The sequence below is a fragment of the Phyllostomus hastatus genome, unplaced genomic scaffold (assembly GCF_019186645.2).
Source record: "Phyllostomus hastatus isolate PE091 unplaced genomic scaffold, TTU_PhHast_1.1 phas_contig_1, whole genome shotgun sequence".
Classification (NCBI taxonomy): domain Eukaryota; kingdom Metazoa; phylum Chordata; class Mammalia; order Chiroptera; family Phyllostomidae; genus Phyllostomus; species Phyllostomus hastatus.
The window spans coordinates 43917887-43944992 of record NW_025333498.1 but is presented as its reverse complement, the minus strand read 5'-3'; the positions used below and the strand labels follow the sequence as shown (position 1 = coordinate 43944992).

At 34.4% G+C, this 27106-nt stretch overlaps 1 protein-coding gene across 3 annotated transcripts in view; it reads left to right on the top strand.

The window, feature by feature from the left end:
* The window catches only part of ARHGAP15 (Rho GTPase activating protein 15), a 619068-nt gene that overhangs the window by 302421 nt on the left and 289541 nt on the right, over nucleotides 1-27106 (top strand). The gene's annotated exons all lie outside the window — the stretch shown is intronic.

The following is a 27106-nucleotide window of genomic DNA, read 5'->3' as shown; positions in this document are numbered from 1 at the left end:
GTACACTCATACACATATGACAAAAAGAGGAAAGCCATTTATATGTGATAACATATCTTCCAAAGCTAAATAATTGGGAGCCTAAAAATATAGAAATTTCATAACTTCAAGTAGATTCACCCATTTATAATTAAGTCATTATTTTAACAATTATTCCATAATTTCAGTAACTGCTAGATGCATATTTAGTAAGCCAGTTGTTTTAAGTTGCAGTTTAAAATGGTCAGTGTTAATGTCTTCAACTTCATAGTGCTTTGCAAATATGTTTTGGAGAGATAGCATTACATCTAAAAAGATTCTTCCACATGATGGTACAGTTTGGAGTTATGTCATTTGAACATTTCCCTTTAACTCCTGGTCACTGTCCACTTTTACTTCATGTGGGATCAGACGTAAGATAAGATTTTGGAATTAGAATTAAATTGTGAGCATATGGTTTCTGTTAATTATATAGCTATTTTGAAGTATATATAAAGGATGGATGAGGTAATGATCAGTAGATCTGGAATCTCAGATAAAATTGCTACTTGAGAGGAGACCTCACTCATTTCTAAAGCCTGGAGCCTGGGAACAAATGTAGGTCTGTAAAACTATGTTTGAGAAACATTCAGGCAGTAGATTCTTTGTTCAGTAATAGTCACATGAAATATTTAAGGATGATACTGAAGTTAAAATTCATATAGACAGAATACCACTTCCTCCTCTTTAGAATTTATTTTAATTTTTTAAAATTTTAAATGGTTTTTATGTTTTTATTGAATGTGTTGAGGTGACATTGGTTCACAAAACCATACAGTTTTCAACTGTATAACTCAACAAATAATCATCTGCTCACGGCACTGTGCACCCACAGCCCCAAGCAAAGTCTCTTTCCAACCCCCTTCCCCTGTCTTTGCCCACCTTCACCTACCCCCAACCTCCCCTTTGCCTCTGGCTACCACCACACTGTTGTCTGTGTCTTTCTGTTTTATATAAATAAATAAATAAATATGTGTGTGTATGTATTTGCTTAATTCCTTCACCTTCTCTCATCCAGCCCCCCAACTCCTCTCCTCTGGCGGCAGTCAGTCTGTTCCATGTATCCATGCCTCTGTTTCTATTTGTTCATCAGTTTATTTTGTTCACTAGATTCCACATATTAGTGAGATCATGTGGTATTTGTCTTTCTCAGACTGGCTTATTTTACTTAGCATAATAATTTCCGGGTCCACCCATGCTGTTACAAAGGGTAAGAGTTCCTTCTTTTTTTCACAGCCATGTATTATTCCATCATGTAAATGTCCCACAGCTTTTTTATCCCCTCATCCTCTGATGGCACTTGGACTGTTTCCAAATCTTAGGTGTTATAAATACTGCTGTAATGAACATTGGAGGGTGCATATATTTTTTTCAAATTAGTGTTTGGGTTTCTTCAGATATATTCCAAGTGGGAACACTGGGTCAAAAAGCAGTTCCAATTTTAATTTTTTGAGGAAACTGCAGTTTTCTACAGTGGCTGTACCAGTCTGCATTCTCACCAACAATGCACAAGTTTTTTTCCTCCACATCCTTACTGGCAGTTGTTGTTTGTTGATATATTGGTAACAGCCATTCTGACAGGTATGTGGTGATGATACTCACTGTAGGTTTAATTTGCATTTCTCTGATGATTAGTGACCTTGAGCATTTTTTCACATGTCTATTGGCCACTTCTTGGAGAAGTGTGTATTCGTGTTTTTTGCCCATTTTCAATTGGGTTGTTTGTCTTGTTGATATTGAGTAGTATAAGTTACACATATATTTTGGAAATTAACCACTTATCAGATATATCATTAGCAAATGTTTTCTCATTTAGTGGGTTTGTTCCCTTTTCATTTTATTGATGGTTTCTGTTGCTTTTCAAAAGCTTTTTAGTTCAATATAGTCTCAATTTGTTTATTTTTCTTTGTTTCCCTTGCCCAAGAAGATATATCTATGAAAATATTGCTATGAGAAATTTCTGAAAATGTACTGCCTGTTTTCTTCTAGGTAGAATTTATGTTTAATTGAGAGAGACAATTATTTGTTTATTTTGGGATTAAACTGGAGGCTGCCTAAAGTCAAAGGCAGAGACACATATGATTTACTCTATTTAATTCAAACTGTACCTAATTGTAATTAAATTCGCCATTTCCTTTGTAGTTCAAAAATAATAATTGCTAGTAAATACTGACATTTACTGTTTACCAGGCATTGTTCTAAGTGCTTGTCTTATACTGACTTAATCATTCCACCAATCCAATGAGGTAGCTAATATCATTAATCACATTTTATAGATGAGGAAACAGGCATGGAGAATAAAGATAACTTGTACAAAAAAAAGTTATAGAGATAAATTTCAAAGTTAAGCAGTCTTACATTAGAGCCTATGCCCTTTACCATTACACTATAATGAAAAGAAAAGTTAGTTTATCAACCTTGGATTTGGGTGGAAAAAATTATATTAAAATAGGATCCATAGAAATCAGTCAACTGAAGCAGGGACCAAAAAACATATTAACAAAATAATTAAAATGAGATATTTTCTTTGGACTTTGATATCACTATTAAAACAAAAGGGTCATTGAATCTTTATGCCAGCCTTAATTTTAGAAAATGCTTCTTTTCTTTTTTGGTGCATATTTATAGTTGTAATCCCTCATTAGGGCTAGTATATTTTTCTGCAATATAGGATACAGTTAATAGCCATCTATTACTTGGAATTAAGTGTGTACAGTATTTATGTATTCATTTTCATTTGAAAGCCATAGTGACTGACCCATCCACACAGTATCAAATCAGACTATACACTTGCAATATTAATAGGCATATTTATATTGGTGTTTTTAAATTTTTTTTCAAGTAAGAAATACGCTGTGTGTAACTCCTTTGATCTATCCTAGATTTGAACACCCAAACTTAGTGTCTTAAAAAATGCATTCGGTTTTATGTCATTCTCCTGAGGTGAAATAATTATGTAGAATTAGCAATTCACAGTATCTCCTTCCTTATTAGTAGTCCAAGCACAAACTTTATTGCCAGTTAGCTGCCTTTGGCTTCCTGTGCCCTTCATGTTCCCACGAGTTTTGTCGCCAAGACTGTAGACAGATAAAGCCAGAATTACTTTTTTAAAGGCATGTGAACATCATTAGCAGCTAACAGGTGGTCATTTCATTGTCCAGTTTCTCAGTATAACATAGAAAAAATATGTACTCTCAATGAATGGATTCAGAAAATTAAGTGCCTAAATATACTTTCATTTTTAAAATATGGTTTTAACCTGCCAACACTATTAAGTACTAATCAGATATTTTAAGATATCAGTTGAATCTAAGAGACAAGAAGCCAGAAAATGCAATATAAGGGCCAAATCACTGTGGGAAATTTAAGACACCAGCATGGGATGAGAGTGGGAGAGCAGCTCTCCAGGGACAGCTATTACAGAAAGTGCAGAGTCAATCAAAGAAAATGTTAACATAGTTTTCCAGGGAAAGAGAAGTGTCTTCCACTGATGGCACAGAGGAAGTCCCAAATATAAATCCTCCATTAAATAACCTTGAAGGGGTTTCATCACTATTCTGAGCTTCACTTCCTAAATCTATAAAAATGGGTTTAATACTGTCCTTGCAGGATCATGTGAGAATTTGAAATTAGATATGTAAATACTTAGCTCACAGCAGGCACTCAATAAGTAAAAGCTCTTATTATTATCCTCTATGTCCCCAAGCAGATGGTATCAAAATAGGGCATGAGCCAAGGGTGGTGTCTGATGGAAGACTGGAGCAGGGCATATATACTTGACATCCGCTCCTGGAGTGTAGAGAAAATAGGGGAAAGGAGCCAGGACTGGAAATGGGAGCCATAGCTGCAAAAATCTAAATATGAGCAGCTGGTCTTTCCCCTGGCGACTCCCCAGGTGAAAATGGCAGCCAGGGCATTCTTGGGAGCAGCACACCAGGAAAGAGTAGGAGGCAGCCAAGAGATACACTTGACTCTCTTATACCCAGAAGAACATGTCATTTAAGAGGTTCCAGTTGATAAAAAGGTTTCAACATCTAGTCATTTCACTATTTCTTTAGACATAGCTCTAGTTTATTTATCCATTCATGTTTTCATTAATAGATATTCCTAAAGGTGCACAGCAGAAATTCTTGATTCCACTTATATATGCTTTCATTTCTTTAAATATTATTTTTCTATTTAGATTATGCTTTCTGAGTAATATATCACATTATCAATTGCTAAACTGTAAAGATTACTTTTATAAATATTCAACTTTTTAGTATTATAAGTAAGTATTTCCAAATGAATATGATTTAGAAATAATACTAAAAGTTAAGAGAACTAAAAAGGAATGAGTTTCCTTTTACTGTCTTTATTAAATTATAAAAAGCAAATGTGTTCTGGGTGAAATCCTAAAAGTATGTATAATAGATATGGATTTTCCAGTTTGATAGCCCTTTCATAAAGGTATATGTACCAGACCACAGGGTAAAGATAGAAATGGAAAAATTGGCTTGAGATATTTATACAATGCAGAAAATAAAAATGCTTGTGAACCTGTAAATGATATCTTTGTTTAAAAAATTGTCTGCAAAGAAAGCATGACCATGCCAAGTGAAAAAAATGTGATTGAGAAGGCAGTTAATTTTTATACCAATCTAAGTAATAATAAATAATACTGGTCATCCACAACTGTTAGTAGAATATGTTGTCAAAATCCAATTGTAAACTGCTTGCTCGGACCTCAACATATTTTCATAAGGAAACCACACACAAGCCACAGAGCACACTTGAACCTTATGCAGTCATTTAGACTGTTCCCTTCTAGGGAACAGCTCACTCTGCATTTGCTGTTCCTCTGACCATATAAGTTAAGACTTCCCAGTAATATTGCTTTCCATCTGGTTTCCTTTTCCTCCTCCCCTACTCCTGTACCAGTTCTACCAAAGCTATTAGGATTCTCAGAATAGCCTTGGCTGGGAGGGTCCAGAACTCTTCAAATCTCCAATAGTGGCAGTGAGGGTATGCTGAGTCTCCCAGCCAGAAGAAATAGTTGGAAAAGGACAGAATGGAGGATTTGAGAAGAATTTTACTCAGCGTGGGTGGGGAAGTGAATCCTCAGCAAGGGCAGATGTTTTTTGTAAGAAATGTGTGTAAGGACAGATTAAGTCTAGCATTTTCCCAAATGTCAACATTTGAGGAATCTAGGTGGTATGTATATGAATGGATGAATAGTCATGATTCTATTTTTTTCAGTGTGTTTGGAAATTTTCACAAATTAAAAACTGAAATATACACACATACATACCCACACATGCTAGGCATTATCCATGTTCATAATTCAATAAGAAAACATACATATTTTCTAATTGCAGTTTCAAAACTTTTAATGAATATCAAATTTTCTGAATATGAGTTACATTTACTTCTATGTAATTAAGAAAATTTAGAAGATATTTATTATTATCCAAAATGGAAGAGTCATATGGGTATCTTGGACAAATATGTAATTAGCAATTGTTTTAAACACATATTGTGAAGCCTGTTCTGGAGACTCACATAAATACATACTTTAAAGTTTCTTCTTAAGTATTTTATTTAAAGCAGACTAATTTTGCCAATGCATGCAAATAATAAGAAAAGCCATCTGCCAAGAAAATAAAGACAATGTTGCAGAAATAAATTATATCTAGCTTTGAAGAAACAGAAAAAAAATCCTTACCTAAAAAAGATTAAAAGGTCATAACATTTGTGTAGAATATTATGGGTTATTGTGTTGTCAAAAAGTCAAAAGTTTCTGATTTTTGTCTCAGATGGCCAACTTCTGAATTTTTTCTAAAATTAATATTGCATCCTGGTACCAGTTTCATAAAATATCCTCCTGATAAAAGTAAATGATTGCATTAAAGTATAAAAATAAAGATAAATTTGTTTTAGTATAGTTATAAGACAAAATATCTAAGAAACACTTAGTATCAATTCTCCTCTGCATCGTCTTCCACAGGTTAAGGGAATTTTTTATTTCAAAATATTCTAGTTGGTAAAGAAAAATGTGAGGTTTTAAATATAAATTCATGGTGTTAAAGCTGAAGGATTTAAGCATCTCAAAAAGAAATAAAAAGTAAAGATTAGACAAACACTTGATAATCGAGCATCCAAAGTCTTTGTCAAAACAAAATTATTCATGAAGGTTCCAGGGCTGCACTGAGGTTCTGTGTGACCACAGTGATTGCTCTGAAATGTATTCTCTAGATAGCCACAATCTCAACTTTCCTGGGACCACAGATTATTTTTTTAACATTTAGTTTTCCATGAATCATTTGATAAGACTTTGTTATAAGCTGAGCAAAGAATGTTCTGATTCATCTCTTCTTTTCCTTCTGAGGGGATGACCCTGCCCTCCAACCTGTAGGTGTCCACTGTCATGTATCTTGCAGTGTCAGTGACTCTGAACTTCTCTCTAACCCCATCAGCTCTCAAACATGAGATCGCACCACCTCCTCTGGACCCCGGCAGTAACTTGGTGACCATATTTACCCTTAGATAAACTGCATTGAATCAATTGCTGATTTCATTAGGTCAAATGGCATTCTTCTTTCAATAATAGGCCAAGTCCAGAGGGTTCATGGCTCTAACTCTCAAGCAATATTTCCTTAGTATTAATACACTGCTGTGATTGTAAACAATAGAAAAAGTGCTCTATGATCTCCTCTGAAAGTTTTCCTCTATTTATTCTATGACTCTGGAATAGGCATACATTAGCATTTCCTTGTAAAGTTAGGCATACAATATTTGTTTGCTCTTATCATATCATGTCTAAAGTATTTTAGTTAAGCACGAGATCTGAGGCATTCTTATAGTGAATCCCTGTGCAGGGAAAAATGTTGCTTTGAATACAATGATTGCCTCTTTATGAATACAAGATTTATTTGGTGTTCTGCTTCTGGTTTCTGCAGCATAGGAACAATGCTACTGTTCTTCAAAATCCTAAAAGGAAGTAATTTACTTCTTAATTTATTCGGGTGTCCCAAATAGACCTAATGGTATGCTTAGGAAGAAAATATTTATTAGAATCATATAATCTGTGAGAGTTTCTTGGAAAACAAGTTTATTTCTCATTATTCATAGTAAAGTTTACACCCACATGAGGAAAATCAGGTATTTCTTCCACCCAAAAGCACAAGAGGTATTGAATCAGTCTGTAAATTAATCTTTCTTTGTTTATTTAAATAGAATATTAAGCTAAATATTTCTGCTACCTAATTTCCCTAAAGTGAATACCTACACTCTTTTGTATACAAAATCAATTGGTCTAAAAAAATAGAGGCAAAACAACAGATGCAATGCTACAAGAGAAAATACAGGACTGGAATAGTTCCATCAGAGATGGTATCTTCCAAAACTGAAGTCAAAGGTGAAGAACAATTTCTAACCAAATGACTGCATTGGAATGGCTCTGGCTCAAGTTACTCAGTAGAAAGCTCCTTATGACCTGTGTTCCCTTTTCTGCTTTTTCCCACCACACCCTCATCCATGATTTATGTTCCAGGAAAACAGTATTTATAATCCCTGATGTATATTTTTTCTATGTTGACTTTTACCTTTAAGATTTTCTCTTTGCTAAATTAATATCCTATGAGATTCAACTGAGGCCACACCCTCTCCAAAAAACTCTCAGACCTCTGTGGTAAGTTAGGAGATCCTCACAGTTTCTGGCCACATTCAATCCATATCTTTATCATAGCAATTGCTAAAGTGGGTTTAACAAGCTAGTTATGGCTGGCTATTTGTCTATTCTAGATAGTCAGTCTCTGAATAGAACTCTATCTGTTTCACCCATATATCTGCAATTAGCAGAGTGACTTGAGAGCACAGTTGAACCTTGAGAGCACAGTTGAACCTTGAATGACAAGTGTTTGAACTGTATGGGTCCACTATGTGCAGATTTGTTTTCAATAAATACTGCAAATGTATTTCTCTTTCCTATGATTTTCTCCACAATAACACCTTTTCTTTAACTTACTTAAATTGTAAGAATAGAGTATATAATACATGTTTAACATACAAAATATGTGTTGATTGGCTGTTTATGGTCAACAGTAAGCTATTTTTGGTTAAGTTTTTAAGGAGTCAAAAGTTACATGTGGAATTTCCACTGCGGGGGGTCAGCACCTTTGTGCCTTGTGTTGTTCAAGGGTCAGCTATACTCAGAAATGTGCTGTGTTAAACCAGTAAATGAATGAATGAGGATATTCGAGTGACCATTACAATATACTTGTTATTCTGAGCTAAAAATGAAGATGGAATTCCTGAAAATTGTTTGAAAAATAATAATGAATTATTTCATTTTCCTGACTACTTTAACTAGTTTAATATTTTAAGATCACTATTCTACCTCTCTCTCAATTTCCTCTTAGGACTGTAAATATTAAAGCAATGGTATATTTTATTCAGGTCTCACATACTATGCATAAAAGAATCATGTACAAAGAGGTACTTTATTATACAATGAGATAAAAATTTTTCTCTGCTAAAATCTTGGCAGAGAGAAAAAGAAAAAATCCTAGTAGTCCCTTTGTTTAAAGATACTGTCCTTTCAACATCTTTTAACCTGGGAAATATTTCTGTCATGAAATCTAACCTCCTACTTTATTTGAAAGAATTACTCTGATCCATGCTTACTGTTGAGGCACTTCTATGGGCTTGTAGAATTTTCAAGGCTCTATTGGAGGCAAGAAAAAAGAAGAAACTCTGTAATGTGCAAAAAATGAAAATAGTAGTTTTGATAATCTTTAGAAGACTCTGAGAATAATTTTCCTTAAGGTTGACTTATTTAAAAAATCTAGTTTAACACAAAAGTTGAAAGGTGGTGTGTGCACGCTCTTCAAAAGGTTGTGTGGGACAGTGTCAGAAATATGGTTCTAAGAGTCATAAAATTTCAGAACAATTCTCACCTCCAGGATATGCTAGCTGCAGGATTCAGAGAAGTTTGTTAAGTTTCCCAAAACTGACTTACCAGATAAACATAATGGTACTATTGTGTAAATATAAAATAATATAAATATATAAATATGTATTTACATATAACCTAAGAAGGTCTAAGGAGATAATATAAATATTAGTTCTATGGAAAACATATATGAGGTCTGTCCAGAAGGTATCCAGCCATGTAATATGAAAAATAGAGACTTTTTAAAAAGATTTTATTTATTTATTTTTAGAAAGGGGAAGAGAGAAAGAGAGAGAAACATCAATATGTGGTTGCCTCTCACGTGCCCCCTACCAGGAACCTGGCTTGCAACCCAGGTGTGTGCCCTGACTAGGAATCAAACCAGCAACGCTTTGCTTCACAGGCTGGCACTCAATCTACTGAACCATATCAGCCAGGGCAGAGACAATTATTGAAAAAGATACAAGATACGAGAAACATCGCAAGTTGGACAATGACGCCTCAGTCCCCTTTAAATTAGTAGGCACCTTGGGACCTCACACAGTTCTCCCAATCACCATCAGCTGCTCCCGTTGTATTTTCCTGAATCTCACTGATGGTCTGAAATCGCTTCACTTTCAAAGGTGATTTTAGTTAGGGGAAAAGCCAGAAGCCTCAGAGTGCCAAATCTGGGCTGTAGGAGGTTGACCCACCTGGGTGATTTGATGTTTTGCCAAAAAACTCTATATGAGATGTGATGTATGCATGGGCATATTGTCATGATGTAGGTGCCAGTCACCAATTGCCCATAGTTGTGGCCTTCTGAATCATCCAGATAGTTGTCACAGAAGAATGTTCAAGCTTAATGCAAAATTTGATGCAGATTCGTTACTATACTTTCTCAGTCATTTTGAATGCAGTGGCCACACAATACACATGCTCACTCAAGGGCATCTATGGCTCCCACTGACTAGTACAGTGAAGTTGTCATTGTTCACACATGCTCATTCCTGTCCACTCTCCTTGGCTGCCAGGATACATTGATACTGCACAAACCATTCTCATTTTATTTACAATAGCTGGACTTTTTCCAAACAGATCTCATGTACTGGATCTAAAATATCTCCAAGAACTATGTATATTTATATCGTAATATAAATATTGTATATTATAAATATATGTATATTTATATTGTAATATAAATATTAAATGAAATGATTTCCAAATGGGTGTAGTATGAGCAAAATGACCATGAATTTTGTTTGTCTGTTATAAATCCATCAGTTTCTCTCCTTAGAAATACAGCAAGAATTCCTTTTGCCAATGATTTAAACAATTGACAAAATCCTATGAATCAAATGTATAATTTACCAAAGGTTTACTTTTAAAAAAATCTCATTATTCCATTGACTTAGAGGGTTATATATACTTTTACCTTTATTTTCTTTAAGTATTTGAGTTTTATGAGGAATAAATGCTCAGTTTTGCCATTCCTGAGTGTGATCCATTTTATTACAATCTCTAAAGATTAAACTTTATAATGTCAGTTGCCTTTTCCTTTTTTATATGAAATAGTAAAATAATAATACAATGGTAAAATTTTGACAGTTATGTAATTCACTTAAGAGGAAGAAAATGTTTTATTTAACTTTATTGTTTTATATATGTGTATGTATCTCTATTTATATATACATATGTATTTTATATACTTATATATTAGAATAAAATCAAATAATTTAATGCATCTGCTGACTAAACTAAAAATATCCAAACAACACAAATATAGAGCCACTTAGAAGGAGTGACATTAAAATACACTGCAAATCTGGTCCCGCAAAAGCCCACACTCCAGACTGGCACGCCTGGATCCCCACCATGTTTGCTGCATCTGAATGAAGGGATTTAGATATCTGGGAGATGTGATCCTAGGTGACCAAGGCTTCAGTCATTGCTGAAGCCAAGATCTCTCTATCCCATTAGACTGTAAATGCCTGAAGGGCATAAACTGTGACCTTCTGATGACTCCTCCTCATCCCTATTACCTAAAACAGACTCTGAAACATAGTGCTGTTCAATATTAAATGTCTTAGTGAGTGAGTAAATAAGTGATTGAATGGAAAAGATGAAAAGAAAAAACTGGTTATGAATTTTATATATGGGAAATGAAGGAAAAGTTTAAAATGTGAGGCATTGACCTCTTGATGGGTGTCTGACTTTGGTTCCTCCCAAGGCATCTTGAGACAGGATATGAGTATGGGTAATAATGTTGAAAAGTGATCCCTATAAATATAGGTAAGAGATGGAGAGAGAGCGCCAGGGCCAAAAAAGGGAAATAAAAGGTACCTGGAGTTTAATGCTGATGTGAAACCAGCACATTTTTAGATTGAAAAGAAAAGAATGGCAAAGAAAAACGTGCATCCATATTAGAATAGGAAAGAAAGAACTAGAGAACAAAAAATATTTGGAAAACAGCAATAGATTGATGAGCATAGACTGTACAAAACATTAGAGAAACAACTGGAAATCAATCAGCTTGGAAATGAACAGCAGACAATAACAAAAGGTCTTACATGGAATGCTAAATTTTGACTCTAGGTAATGAGAGCCTAGTGACAGACTTATATGCAAGCAGGAGATATCAACAGATCTGATATTCAGAGTAATAATTTGGTAGAAATGTGGAGAATGTCCAAAAGACAATACAAAAAAGAATGAAAGATCAGAGGTAAAGGGAGATACACAAGGAAACTGTCAAAGTGGACCAAGTGATATAATGTGACTGAAACTAGGTAATGGAAATGGAGAAGGGGAAAGGTTCTGGATTTCTGCGGGAATATTGATAGGTTTTTAACATGTATTGGAAGAATTCTTGGCAGCACTCTAATACCCATTGCTTCTGTGTTATGGGAAATAAATATCAGGATGCCTAGGAGTTCAGCAGAACTTGCATCCTGTATCTCATTCTTTTAGGATCTTAGTAGATTCTTGCCGCTCAAAGTGTGGTCCTTAGACCAATAGCAATATTACCTTGGGACTTAGTAGAAAACACAGAATCCCATGTCCTACCCCAAGCCCACTGAACAGAATCTGAATTTTAACATATGATTCATATGCATATTAAAGTTTGCAAAGCTTACTGCTATAAGACAAAAATTATTTCCCTAAGTAGGTTTTTGGAAGTCCAGAGCCAGAGTGGCCTTTGAGAACTTGACAAGACCCACTTAGGTAGAAATCTAGTCTGCCTTTGTGCAAAATAACCTTGCATATGGTTAACATTCTATTGGCCATGCCATGACAATGTTTTGATGGTATATATTTATTTAATCTCATAACCCCTGTTAATAACCCATGATGGCAGATTGAGACAGAACCAAGACACAGTCTTATAACTTTTGCCTGTACTGCACCCAAATCATGAACTCTAAATTATCCATGTCAAAAAATCAACAACTGTAGCCAAACAACAAAACAACAACAATGAATATTTAGACAAGAATAAACCACCCTCACCAAAACAAAGGACCAAAGCACCAAAGGTCCAGTCAATTTCTAAGAAGAAATCCATGAATTCCCTGGATGTTCCAATGTGCAAAGTCCATCCAAAATGCTATTTATTCTTTATTTTCCATTTGACTCTTCTGAAAACATACAATCTCATATGTAGCCTTACATTTTCTTCTTCTCCAAATGCAAAAATTATATCTTACTGCTTAATGTGTTTTACTTTTATATTGCTTTGGGGTGCTTGAATTAATTTCCCATTGGCTTTTCTGGTTAGATATCTTAATTCTGAACAGGCCGCAACCTTGCTGTCTTACTTACACAGTAAGTGCATCTGCTGTGCTTGCCAAAGCAATCAAGCCCACCAGCCTGCACTTTAGTCAAGGTCTTTGAAAAATTGTGAAAAACCAAAAGTAGGTTCACAGTTTAGTTATCAAAACAGAAAGTATAGATTCAAACTGCAGTCTGATAAATCCTTCTAGTACTAAGAGAGTTTACTCACTGCGATGAGCTGATAATGACTATTTCTGAAATTTGCTGAAATAAAGCATCATTTTCCCAGGTTCACCTTTAGATATTCTAGAAAATGAAAACCAAAATGAGGAAATGATCATTCTTTTCTAAGTAAGAATCTTTCTCACAAATTTGCTTCTAAATGTCCAGACTTAAAAATTTGTTGGATAGTAATGAGATGGATTGAAAGTTTCCTCTAAATTTTAGTAGTGCCTGGATTCACTTCACTTATTAGCTTTATTATTCCAGGACAGCTCATATAGGGACATTAATCTTCTTCCCTTCCCCTGCAGTCAGTACCTGGGTTTGTTATTGAGGTTTCAACCTTATTTTTAAATTACCCATAACTGACTACACAGAAAGGTTTGGCTGAGAACCCATATGATTTTTGCTTAACTCATTTTTACTGAACAAAATCCAGAATTTTCATCAAGAAGCATTAGATATTAATCACATGTGAGTGGGATCATTAAAATTTCCTTACATTCCACACAGCAGCAGGTCATTATGGAATCATAAGAAGTGAGCTCACACCCTGGCTGGTGTTGCTCAGTTGGTTGGAGCATTGTCCCATAGACCAAAAAGTGGCAGGTTCAATTCCTAGTGAGGACACATATCCCAGTTGTGGGTTCAATCCCTGGTAGGGCGCCTATAAGAAGGCAACTGATCAATGTTTATCTCTCAAATGAATCTCTCTGTCTCTCAAAAATATCATCAGGTGAGGATTAAATAAATATATATTTTTTTAAAGAGGTGAGATTAATAATCTTATAATAACCTTTACAATTACACAAAAGCAATTATTTTCATAAGTCTTAGAATAAGATTTTAACTCTTACATGAAGAGCACATTGGGATATTTTAATGTATCATGTTGTGTTATTAGAGGTGTGACTTGTGAACTGAAAAAAGAAATGTTTTCTGATGCAAGTCTCAGAGGTTATTGTTTCCAGCACGAATACGTTTACACATTAACTATTGTAATTATATTCTTTGCATGGCAAGTAGAGTCTTTATTGCTGAAATATAAATTCCGGTATCATTTCTTAATTATTATACTCTTAACTGAATAGAAATTAGAGGAAAAATGCATATTTTACCCTGCAGTTAAGAACAATTGGTGACAATTTAAGGTGAGTCAGTTAAGGGGGAAAACTAAAACAAACCCCCCTTCTAAACTATTACTGCCTTCCTCCTTTCTTTTCTTGGAACCACTTCTCATCTCTGACTTTGAAACCCAACAGTTTAAACTTGGTTCTTATTGCAGTTGGCTAATCCCTTTCATAAATCATGCTCAAGAGCTGAAATAATTTGCACATCATTTAAAGAGTATTTGCTTTGAAATATTCACCTCAAGCCCTTTTGTATATCCTTTCTCTCTAAAGATTTGTAGTATTTGTTTTGTTCTCTGAGGTATAAAAGACCTGGATAAACTTTATTCCTGTTGTTTCAAGATTAGTTAACGAAAATGCATATTAATTCAGCAGGGACGGGAACAAACCTCAGTAAAGATGATCATACACGTGCCTCTCGGGAATAGCAAAGTACAAAATGTCAGTCTTCAAATCTCCTTGGACTTGCTCAAAAGAGCATTGAGGGATTTAAATTTCCAGAATATGTCTACAAATGTATTTTCTTTGTTGTGGAGAACAGGAGCTGTACTGATTATTTTTCCCCAGAAAATTGATTCTAATTGGTATTTGTACAAAAATTAAGCTATCTACAAAGTGGCTCTTTAAGAATACAGAGAAAAACAGCCACAGACAAGGTAGATTTAATGCTAAAAAATTATATACCTGATAGACCACTACATTTTTAATTTAGTTAATTTCTAATCTCAAATCCTCAAATAAAGTTTAACAGTAGAACATCTTTTTTTCCCCATAAAAACAAGTAGACCTCATAAAATCACAAGTTAACATATTTAGGCAAACTTTCATGATACTTTTACATGTGTAAATTCAAATTTTCAATTTTCTGGTAAACTCAGGAAAAAATGCCTATGCCTCCAAATAATGTATCTATTTTCTATGTCAAGAGTTGCCTTGTTCTGTTCTTAAACTGAAAATGACCATAAACTTTGGCACTTAAGTGCTTATCCGGAAATGACTAAGTGGATTCGGGAATAATAAATCACTCATATGGATCCAGCCACCCACAGTCCTGTTCCACTTCTCTTCTTTACAACTGTAGTAATAGACATTTCTACAGTCCTCAGGGTGCCAAACTTTGCACCATTAGGAAAATCTGCAAGTAGCTTGATTTATCTTCCTCACTCAGTTAGCTGAGACCCAACTAAGTTAAAATCAGCAGGAATGAACTGGACTTGTTAACTTTTTAAATAGGGAGATGCAACAATTACAACTTTCCTCCTTTGCCACTTCAATTTACATTGGATGTGAAGCCCCTTGTGAAAAATATTCAGATGAGATCTCAAATTATAGGCGCATGGCTGGATGATGCTGACTCTGACTTTTTGTTATACACAGAGGATTGTCTGCTGTTTGCAATTAATCCAGACACAATCCTCTTGGTATTTTGGGAGGAATGTGGAAGAAATAGCCATTTTATAAGTTGTAAACTTCTAAATTACCCTAAATTAGAGACACTATTAATTGGACATTTAGATATAGATAGGATCTGCTTGTTGTGTAGGCTCATCTTCCCCTGATGGAGAAATCAATTAAATATTTAGGATGTGGAATACCTTCCAGGTTGGATAATGCATTTCATTTAAATTATGGTCTTTCAATGTGAAACATTAAAGGGGATCTTAACGGATGGAAGCACATTACTGTCTCTTGGACTGGGCACATTAACACTTTAAAAATGAATGTGCTTCCCAGGATTTCCTATTTGTTCCACCAGCTGCCTGTCGATGTGCCAGATAAACAGTTTAAGGATAAGTATGTAAAAGATGCACGTGTAACATTCTGTGTGCTGAGGTGCACCCTTGTAGGAAAAGTCTCCAAATGTGGCTCCTTTGGGTAGTTTTTATCAATGCCTTAGCAATCTAAAATAAGAGGTCTTATTTGATCATGAAAGAGTGAGAAGAAAAATCAATAAAGGGATGTAATTAGCCCTCTCACAAAGATATTCTGTGTTTCTAATCTTGTATCATTTCTTCCTAAATTTGTCTTAATAAACAGCCCTGGCTGGCATAGCTCAGTGGATTGAGCGTGGGCTGGGAACCAAAGTGTCCCAGGTTCAATTCCCAGCCAGGGTACATTCCTGGGTTGCAGGCCAGAACCCCCAGCAACTGCACATTGATGTTTCTCTCTCTCTCTCCCTCCCTCTCTCTCTCTCTCTCCCTCCCTTCCCTCTCTAAAAATAAATAAATAAAATCTTAAAAAAATAATAAATAAATAAATAAATAATAAGCATCACAAGAAAATATTGGGACAATATGGTAGAATTTGAAATATGCATTCCCATTATAAAAATATTTGGCACAAAGACAATCCTTTGTTTTCACTCAAGGACCTTTACTATGCTGAATTTATGAAGAGTATCATAAGAACAAAGTTCTCCTGTCCTTATGTTGTAGAAGTATGGTGTAGAAAGTAGCAAATATATTAGACTGCTTACCAGACCGTAGGCGTTGTTCCAAGCAGTGTGCATGTTCTCTCTCATTTAATCTTCTCAATATTATGAGGTACAGGGGTCCTATACAATCATTCCCTCTTGGGTAACAGAGTGCCTGAATGGTTAACCAGTGTATCCAAGGTTACACAGCTAAGAGATGGCAAAGTTAGTATTTGAAACGGGACATTCGGACCCCACAACTTGGAACCATAACCACTGTTCTGTGAAGCTTTTAGGTTCTGGAGTGAGGCTGAAGGTTTCTGCTGCTTACTAGCTCTATAAACTTTCAGGCACTTAACTTCACTTAGCTTCTGTTCTATAATCTTGAGAATGTCAATAATAATACCTACCTCACCAAGTTGCTTGGAAACATAAATTAGATTACATATGTGATTTTTATAGCAGTGTTTGGCACAATGTAAGCACTCGGTGAATGTTAATAATAACATTGGTAAAAATATTCTATTTTCTCCCATAGTACTTTGCAGAGTCCTCCTATCTTGATGAAGAAAAGGTTATGTTAAATATAAATGATAGAAATCTCTGGAGATTAACATATTTTCAAAAATTCTTTTAGATTTATTGGGGGAAATACTATATTGAATGACTTATAAGAGATTACAAACTTCCTGAACTGATTCAGACATGCATCCTCATCAGTTACCATTTATAAAATTCTTGATTCAGAATTGACATAATATATTATATTAGCTTACTTAGAGAAAACAAATTTATCCAATCATGAAAGAGATGATGAAGATAGAGGTCAATTTCTTTGTTTCTAGAGCAGACTCCTCATACTAAATCTGATAAAGCACACATTTCAGTGCATTTGCTTTACTTCAGAAGAGAGCAAAAAATTTAGGTAGCTGGTATAATTATACAAATTGGATGGTCATACTGAGGAATTTAAACATTGGCAATAGAATACAGAATTACAAATTTCAATGAAGTTGCAGGAATTTCACTGAAAAGAAATTACTGATCAGCTTTTGTGGGGGGAATAAACTAAAAAGGAACAAAATGATCCTTTCAAAGTTGGGGGAAAGAATGTTCCAGAAAGCTTCCCTTCTAATCACTGTCATTGAGAAGCCCTGAGGCCTCTTATTTGTTAGTAATTAGTACCTAGACCTCAGGCTCAAATACTAGAGACAACTGTTATTTAAAGGGTTTCTCAGGAAAGTTAAGAATTAGTTGGAATTCTTTTTTATCCACCCAAGTTCATTGTAAATCAGGGGTGAATCCTTTGCAAATACTTTTATCATTCCAATGTATTAGAAATCTGATACATTACCACTCCCCACCCCCTTGCTCAGTTTCAATTACCTGCAAGTCAACCATGGTCCAAAAATGTTAAGTGGAAATTTTCAGAAACTAACAATTCAGAAGTTTTAAATTGTGTGCTATTTTGAGTACTGCGATGTAATCTTGTGCTGTCCTCCTCTGTCCTTCTCAGGATGTGAATCGTCCCTCTTCCAAAATATCCACTCTGTATACACTACCCACCCATTAGTCTCTTAGTACCCATCTTCCTTATCAGATTAACTGTCTTGGTGTAGCAGCGCTTACTATGTTCAACTAACCTTTATTTTACTTAATAATGACTCCAAAGCCATTCACACAACTTTGATTGCTGTATGTTATTATAATTGTTCTAATTCATTATCAGTTGTTATTAATCTTTTCTTATGCTTAATTAATAAATTAAACTCCACCATAGGTATGTATGTATAGAAAAAACATAGTGCACATAGGGTTTAGTACTGTCTTTGCTTTCAGGTATCTACTGGGGGTCTTTTGAATATATCCTCCATGAATAAGGCGCAACTGCTGGGTTTAAAAACTACCAGAAATATTACACATTTGACTGGGAAAACAACCTGATCAGCTGCCACTCTATATTCACTTGTTTACATGTTTATTTGGAGGTCTTATAGAGGAGTTAAGCTCCTCATTTACTCTTAAGCTCAGTGTGTTTCTTCCACTGAACACATAGGGAAAAAGGACTTACACGGAATGATAATACAGGAATGGAACCTAGGCCCAGTCCGATAGATTAGTCAATGAACTCTGAAAACCAATGAAGAAACAAGTTACAAAAGAGCTATACCCTTCCCAATGTTTGTGTTACCTTCATAACACAGAGGGATTAAAATATCCTCTGTACAATATGTTGGTAATATTAATGGATTAACTAAGATTAGAATGATCTGGGGACTGAGGGAATACAAAATAATCTCTAAAAAGATAGAATCTATATTTGCGGTCTAAGCAAAGATGCTGTAAACTCTAAAAAACTAGAGTAGTGGGAAGCAAGCACTCAGTTCAAACATTCCCATCACAGGCATTTATTGAGAAATTTTTTTTGTGCTCTTTTTGAAGTACTAAAATTTAAAACATTCCAGATATTTTCAACTCTACACTGACAAAGAATGTTTATGACATTTTAATAGACATTCCCTATTCTTTCTCACAATAAGTTCATTTTATGATAAGTGTACACATGAAAATACTGTTTAAAATACACCTGCTTGATTTTAGCAACAAAATGAACACAATGGTGACTGGTTATGCGTGTTTTTGGCAAAGTACTTTGCTTCGATTTATCTCTCTTTGAATTTATTAGAAACTTTGCATTCACATTAAGAATAAACTCTTGAGCCCTGGCTGGCGTAGCTCAGTGGATTGAGCGTGGGTTGCGAACCAAAGTGCCACAGGTTCGATTCCCAGTAAGGGCACATGCCTGGGTTGCTGGCCACGGCCCTCAGCAACCGCACATTGATGTTTCTCTCTCTCTCTCTTTCTCTCTCCCTTCCCTCTCTAAAACTAAATAAATAAAATCTTAAAAAAAAAGAATAAACTCTCATGTATGGCAGGTTAGGTAACACTATGACCATGGTCCACTAAGAATTTATAAGTGAAATTTAATAAATCAAAATGCTGCAAATTTGGATCCTGATGTCTTTTTTCCCAGTATTCTAGAAGCTGGAATTATTGCCTAAGTTGCCCTAGGAATAAGAGTCTGTCACTTTTTAGTAATAGAAATAGTGTCAAATGACCTACCGCCCAGCTGTTAGGAAACAAGTACTATAATTAATTCCAGATTAGGGCAGCTCACCTGGTTGTTTAGCTACAGTTTAGTGATGAAAGCATTGATGCTAGAGCCAGATGGCCAGGGCATAAGTCTTGGCCCTGCCAATACCATTTGCATGGACTAAGCAACATTTTCTCATAGATTTGCAGTAAGCATGAAGTCAATTAGCTGGCAAAAATGCTTAGAACACTGCCTGGAATAGAGTAAGTGTTCTTGAAATGCTAGTTATTCATATTAGTGACTTCTGTTAGACCAAATAAACCTAACAGTCTATATGACCTGAATAACTTTAAACCCAAAATGGTAAAATTATGAACCACAGAGTGGCAAATGATAGAGGTGATAGAAAAATTTAGAATAATTAGAAATGAAATAATTTTCAATTTTCCACTGGCTTAGTCATTAAAATTAAATATATCAGGTAATGGTATGAAGTAAAAAAACAAATATAAAGTGATATGGCTACATTATTTTCAAAAAGTTAAAATTATTTTTCTCCCACATGGGGAGAGAACTTTGATCAATCTTTCCATATTAATAAAGAATGCATAAACATTAGATGTGCCATATGCTCTTCTAAGCATATAGCATGTATTTTCTCATTTCTGATCTTTAAAACACCCTATATTATAAGCATAATTTTACATTCATTTACAGAGGAAAAAACTTAAGTATTTTAGTTTTGTAGTTCAGGTAAGCTAAACAGTCTAATTCAGAACACGTGTTGCATCTACAAGGCTTTGAACAATTTTGTTTTTATTTTTTCTTGCCTTTAAGTTTTGCTTGTTAATATGTATAAATAATGACATTGTTAAATGTTTTTGTGCATGTGTTTTGAAAGATAGAGATTTTAATCCAAATACAAATGCATGTGTGTGTATATGTGTGTGTATATATGTGTGTGTATATATGTATATATATAAAAAATAAATTTTAAGGGCCATATTGACAGATGGAAAAAGCACAAATGTCAAAGAAAGTTGATTTAGAAAATAATATATAATAACAAAATTAAACTCTAGCATTTATTGATTTAACAGATGGTGAGTTAAAAAGTAAAAACAAAATCTTAAAATGTAATTTGATTTTTAAAATTAGTGAGATTATTTTATAAACTTCTTCAGAAATTTGTTGTTTTCCAATTATATTTTAAAAGACTCTAACCTTTAAGTTCCCAAGTAAGTTGCTTCATTCATTTGACAATTACAGTTTATGTATCTACATAAGTATATATATTTAGTATCAGAAGACAAACTATAATTCTAGATAAGTATCTGTATGATTACAGTAGAGGTAAAAACACATTTTATGTATTTTTATTAATGATTAATAATATATACTAAACTTTCTACCCTATGTGCATATACTTCACATTATTATAAAATATCTCAGATAATATTTATTATTATCAAGCATGTACTAAATCTACAAAGAAAATTTTAGAAAACATTCTAAATGCACATATTATAAAGAAATGTTATCTGGTAAGAAGTAAAATACAATAAAAATTGAAACTGATAACAAGATATTAAAGAAAATGGTCCCACTTACTTGTTAATTGAACATTATTCTAACATTACCTTCAATTGCTTTTGTGCTGAGGAGTAGTTCAATAAATATCAAATTTAATAGTATGCAACCAAAAAATATTCAGAAGCAAGTGTATAGTATTAAATGTTTTAGTATTAAAAAGAAAGAAAAACAATTCTTAAGAAATATTTAGTAAGGAAAAGAAATCCAAAGGTAGAAATAAAATTAAGGTAAACCAATTAATTAGAAAACAAAAAATCACTTGAACTAAAAGGTAGTTCTTTGGAAAATAAACAATCTTATTAAGAATGAAATAAAATTACAGAAAATATAATTTAAAAGAACATAAAGTACAATTAAGTAAAATTTAAAATGTGAAGCAGATGCAAAAGTTAAGTCTCAAGACAATAGTACATAAAATTTTATTCTAATAAATTGGGAACCAATTAAATAGGTTACTTTGAAAATATATAATCAGTGTAACTCAAGAAATCAGAATATCCAAATAACACATTTTTTCAAAATCTGCCTCAAAAATGTTCAGGTCTAAGAATTAACTGATCATTGATGTCAATTTTCTAAATAATAGGCAACCTTCATTATTCCAAAGCACACAACTAATCAATAAGAAACTTCTTAAAACCCATTTGACAAATAATTTAAGAGACAGGGATTTTTTTTTCTCTTTCCTAATGTTTTCCTCTCTTTTGTGGATAAATCATCACTCATTGCTTTGAAGTCAAGACTCAATTGTTTTGGCATCTCATAACAATAGAGAAGAATGTGGGAGAATGATAGTTGCAGTGCTTGATTTGTGATCTGCTTGAAATTATGTGAAAAATGATAAAGTGGTTATACTTAGTCTGTGATCAACTTGAGATAGTATATATAAATATTGGTACACCAGTCAGGATGGTAAAAGCCACCTGATTTCTTAAGTTCGGTTGTTAGGTACACCATACTACTATATATATTTTTTGTTATTTTTATTGTATTTTTTCCATTACCATTTAGTCCCCTTATACACCCCTCCCCATAGCAATTTCAACACTGTTGTCCATGTCCATGAATCATTTTTCCTTTTTGGTCCATCCCTCTGCTCCCTAACCTCCCCACTCCTTAGCTGTCATTCTGTTCTCCATCTATGAGTCTGTTTCCATTTTCCTTGCTTTTTTAGTTTGTTCATTATATTCCACATGTGAATGAAACCATATGATATTTATCTTTCTCTGACTGGCTTACTTCACTTAATATAATGTCCTCCAGTTCCATCCACACTGTTGCAAAGGGCAAAATTTTCTTTTTTACAGCCATGCAGTATTCCATTGTATAAATGTTCCATAGTTGTTTTATCCACTCATTTATTGATGGACACTTGGGCTGCTTCCATATCTTAGTGATTGTAAATAACACTGCAATGAACATAGGGCATTTTATGTTCTTTCGAGTCCATGTTTTGGGTTCCTTCATATATATTCCCAGAAGTAGGATAACTGGGTTGAAAGGCAGATCTATTTTTAATATTTTGAGATATCTCAAAATATTAAATACTGCTTTCCACAGTGGCTACACCAGTCTGCATTCCTACCAACAGTGATCAAAGATTCCCCTTTTCTTCAAATCCTCACCAGTACTTGCGGTTTGTTGATTTATTGATGATAGCCATTCTGACAGGTATGAGATGATATCTCATTGTGGTTTTAGTTTACATTTCTCTGTTGACCAGTGACATTGAGCATCTTTTCATATGTCTATTGGCCCTCTGTATCTCCTCTTTGGGGAAGTATCTATTGGAGTCCTTTGCCCGTTTTTTAATTGGGTTGTTAGTTTGGTTTTTTTTGGTGTTGAGTTTTGCAAGGACTTTATGAATTTTGGATATTAACCCCTTATTAGATGCATCAGCAAATATACTCTCCCATTCTGTGGGTTGTCTTTTTGTTTTGTTTATGATTTCCTTTGCAGTGCAAAAATGTTTTAGTTTGATGTAGTCCCATTTATTTATTTTGTTTCTTTTGTTTCCCTTGCCTGGAGAGATATAGCTGATAAAATATTGCTATAAGTAATGTCCAAAATTTTGCTGCCTGTGTTTTCTTCTACAGTTTTTATGGTTTCAGGTATAACATTTAAGTCTTTGATCCATTTTGAATCTATTCCTATGTGTGGTGTAAGCAGGTGATCTATTTTCATTTTTCTGCATGTATCTGTCCAATTTCCTCAACACCATTTATTGAACAATTTATCTTTGGCCCTACCTTGTCCCCAATCTTAAAGGGGGTGCTTGTAGATTTTGCCCATTGGGTATGATGCTGGTAGTGGGTTTGTCATATATTGTCTTCATTATGTTTATGTATGTTCCCTCTAATCCCACTTTGCTGAGAGTTTCTATCATAAATAGGTGCAGGATTTTATCAAATGCTTTTTCTTCATCTATTAATATGATCATGTGATTTTCATCCTTCATTTTGTTTATGTGGTGAATCATATTTATTGATTTTTGAATGTTGTACCAATCTTACATTCTCAGAATAAATACTACTTGATCATGGTGTATGATCTTTTTAATGCATTGCTGTTTTCAGTTTGCTAATACTTTGTTGAGGATTTTGGTATCTATGATCATCAGGAATATTGACCTATAATTTTCTTTCTTTATGGTGTCTTCATCTGGTTTTGGAATTAGGATAATGCTGGTCTTGTAAAATGAGTTTGGGAGCCTTCCCTCTGCTTGAATTTTATAAAAGAGTTTAATAAGGAGAGGCATTAATTTTCAGAATGTTTGATAAAACTCACCTGTGAAACCATCTGGTCCAGGGCCTTTATTTCTTGGGAGTTTTTATGATTACTGTTTCAATTTCATGAACTGCAATCTGCCTATTCAGATTCTCTGATTCTTCTTGATTTAGTTTGGGAAGATTGTGTGTTTCTAGGAACTAATCCATTTTGTTGTCTAGTTTGTTGGCATATAGTTGTTCATAATATTTTCTTACAATCCTTTGTATTTCTGTGGTATCAGTTGTTACCTCTCCTCTTTCATTTCTGATTTTATTTGAGTCCTCTCTCTTTTTTTCTTGTTTAGTCTGATTAAAGGTTTGTAAATCTTGTTTATCTTTTCAAAGAAACAGCTCTTGGATTCATTGATATTTTGTATCATTTTTTAAGACTCTATTTCATTTACTTCTGCTCTGATGTTTATTATTTCCTTCCTTGGACTCACTTTAGACTTGGCTGTTTTTTCAAGTTCCTTTAAGTATGAAGTTAGATTGTTTATTTGAGCTTTTTCTTGGGTTTTTTTTTTTTTTTTGAGTTAGGCCTATGATGCTGTGAATTCCCCCTTAGGATTGCTTTTCCTGTGCCTCACAGATTTGGGGTTGTTGTGTCCTCATTTACATTTGTTTCAAGGAATCTTTCGACTTATTCCTTAATCTCGTTGTTGACCCATTCATTGCTTAATAACATGTTATTTAGCCTCCATGTGTTTGTGTGTTTCTCTCTGTTATTCTTGTAATTAATTTCTAGTTTCACAGCATTATTGTCAGAGAAAATGCTTGATGTTTCAATCTTCTTACATTTATTGAGACTTGTTTGTGTCCTAATATGTGGTCTATTCTAGAAAACATTCCATGTACACTTGAAAAGTACTATGACTTATTTCTGTCGATCTCTCCCTTTATGAGCTTCACATATTTAGGTATGCCTATGTTGTGTACATAAATGTTTTCTAGGGTTATATCCTCTTGATTGATTGCTCCCTTTATCATTATGCAGTATCCTTCTCTGCCTGTTACTATAGCTTTAATTTTAAAGTCTGTTTTGTTGGATGTAAGTACTGCTACCCCATGGCATATTTCAGCATTCAGGGGGGTTCTCCCTGAGAAATGCGGGGTCTAAATCCCAATATGGGCTTCTCAGCCTATAGCACCAGAGCTGGAAAGACCCCAGATATCATCCAGCTGTGAAAAGTAGGAGGGTTTCTGTCTGCCAGGGAGAAGAGACTGTGAGGCTATGGACCTCTTAAAGGGCCAGTGCACAAAATCTGGTTTGCAGCCACTTACCCTGGCCTTCAGCAGAGGGAGGGCAGAATGGACTAGAGATGCTTGGGGAGATCTTTGGGGTTGGCAGTTTTGAGGAGAGAACTGATGAAATAGCTGCCAGGATCCTTGTGCTGAGTCATTCTCCATACAGCAGAGGCCATTTCTCCCAGGCAGAGAACTCCTCTCTGAATGGTATCAGCCTGAGGGGAAGCAGCAGCCCCACCCACAGGAATCACTCTGTGTCACCCTGTGGAGCTTAAGCTAAATTGCTAATTACAACTTGAGGCTATATCATTAATTAGTTTAACAATGAAAAGGGATCTCTGGGAGATCTAGCAGACTTCAGCTGGCTAAGCTGATAAAACCCAGCCCTGGTTTGCAGCCTGGTTCTTTCTGCACACAGACAGGCCCAGCAGAGGGAGCCACACTCTGTGGATCACTGATAGCTCCAAACAGGTTGATCAAGACCAGTCACAAGTAGCATCTGACAAAGGCCTACCCCAGAATCTTTAAAGATCTATCTAATACGTAAAAACAAATACAAAGAAACAGCCAAAATGGGAAGACAAAGAAACAGATCCCATATGAAAGAACAAGGAATTTCCAGAAGACCTAGATGAAATGGAAGCAAGCAATTTATTACACAGAGAATATAGGGTAATGATTATAAGGATACTCAACAGCATGAAAAAAAGACATAGAAGCTATAAAAACATACCAGCCAGAAACAAAGAATGCAATATCTGATATAAATAATACACTGAAAGGAATAAATAGTAAGTTAGATGAAGCAGAGGATCATATCAGTGATTTGGAAGATAAGGTACAAAAAATACCCAGGCAAAGGAGCAAACAGAAAAATTATTTAGAAAAAAGAATTATTTAGAAAAGAAGAGCACTTAAGAAACATTTTGGACAAAGTGAAATGTAACAACATCTACATTATGGGAATACCAGAAGGAGAAGAGAGTGATCAAGTGATCAAGAACCTATTTGAAGAAATAATGACTGGAAACATCCTTAATCTGGTGAAGGAAAAAATTGCACAAGTCCAGGAAGCTCAAAGAGTCCCAAAAAAAGTTGGACCCAAAGAAGCCTACACTGAGACACATCATAATTGAAATGACAAAGCTTAAAGACAAGGAGAGAAGCCTAAAATCTTCAAGAAAAAAGCAGGTAGCTACATACAAGGGAGCATCAATTAGACTGTCATCTGATTTCTCAACAGAAACATTTCAGGCCAGAAGGGAGTAGTGTGAAATATTCAAGGTAATGAAAAGCAAGGACCTACAACAAAGGCTACTTTACCCAGAAAGGTTGTCATTTAAAATTGAAGGAGAAATAAGGAGCTTCTCAGACAACAAAAAGTTAGAGGAATTTGTTAATACCAAGCCAGTACTGCAACAAATGTTAAAAGTCTTGCTTTAATAAGAAGAAGGAGAAAAAAAGAAAAAAGAAGAAAATAGTCTAACAATAAAATGTCACTACATATCTATCAATAATCATCTTAAATGTAAATGGCTTCAATGCTCCAACCAAAAGACAGGGTAGACGAATGTATAAGAAAACAAGACCCATATGTATGTAGTCTCCAAGAAACACATCTCAGATCAAAAGATACACACAGACTAAAAGTGAAGGCATAGAAAAAGATAATTCATGTATATGTTTATTTTCTAATGGAAGCAATTGCCTCGATCTTTAGCCTTACAGAATTAATGATCTGAAAATCATCCTAGCAACATACTTTCCATATTTTGAGACATAGTTTTATATTTTTATATACTAACTTAACAGTTTTTAAGATTGTTTGTGGCTTGGGTCAACCAAAAGGAAGACAACTTTTAAGTCTGTTTTCTGCCTCAACAAGGGATGTCAGATGGAGACTTGAAGACTACAAACAGGTCCTGTGAATGCCATCTC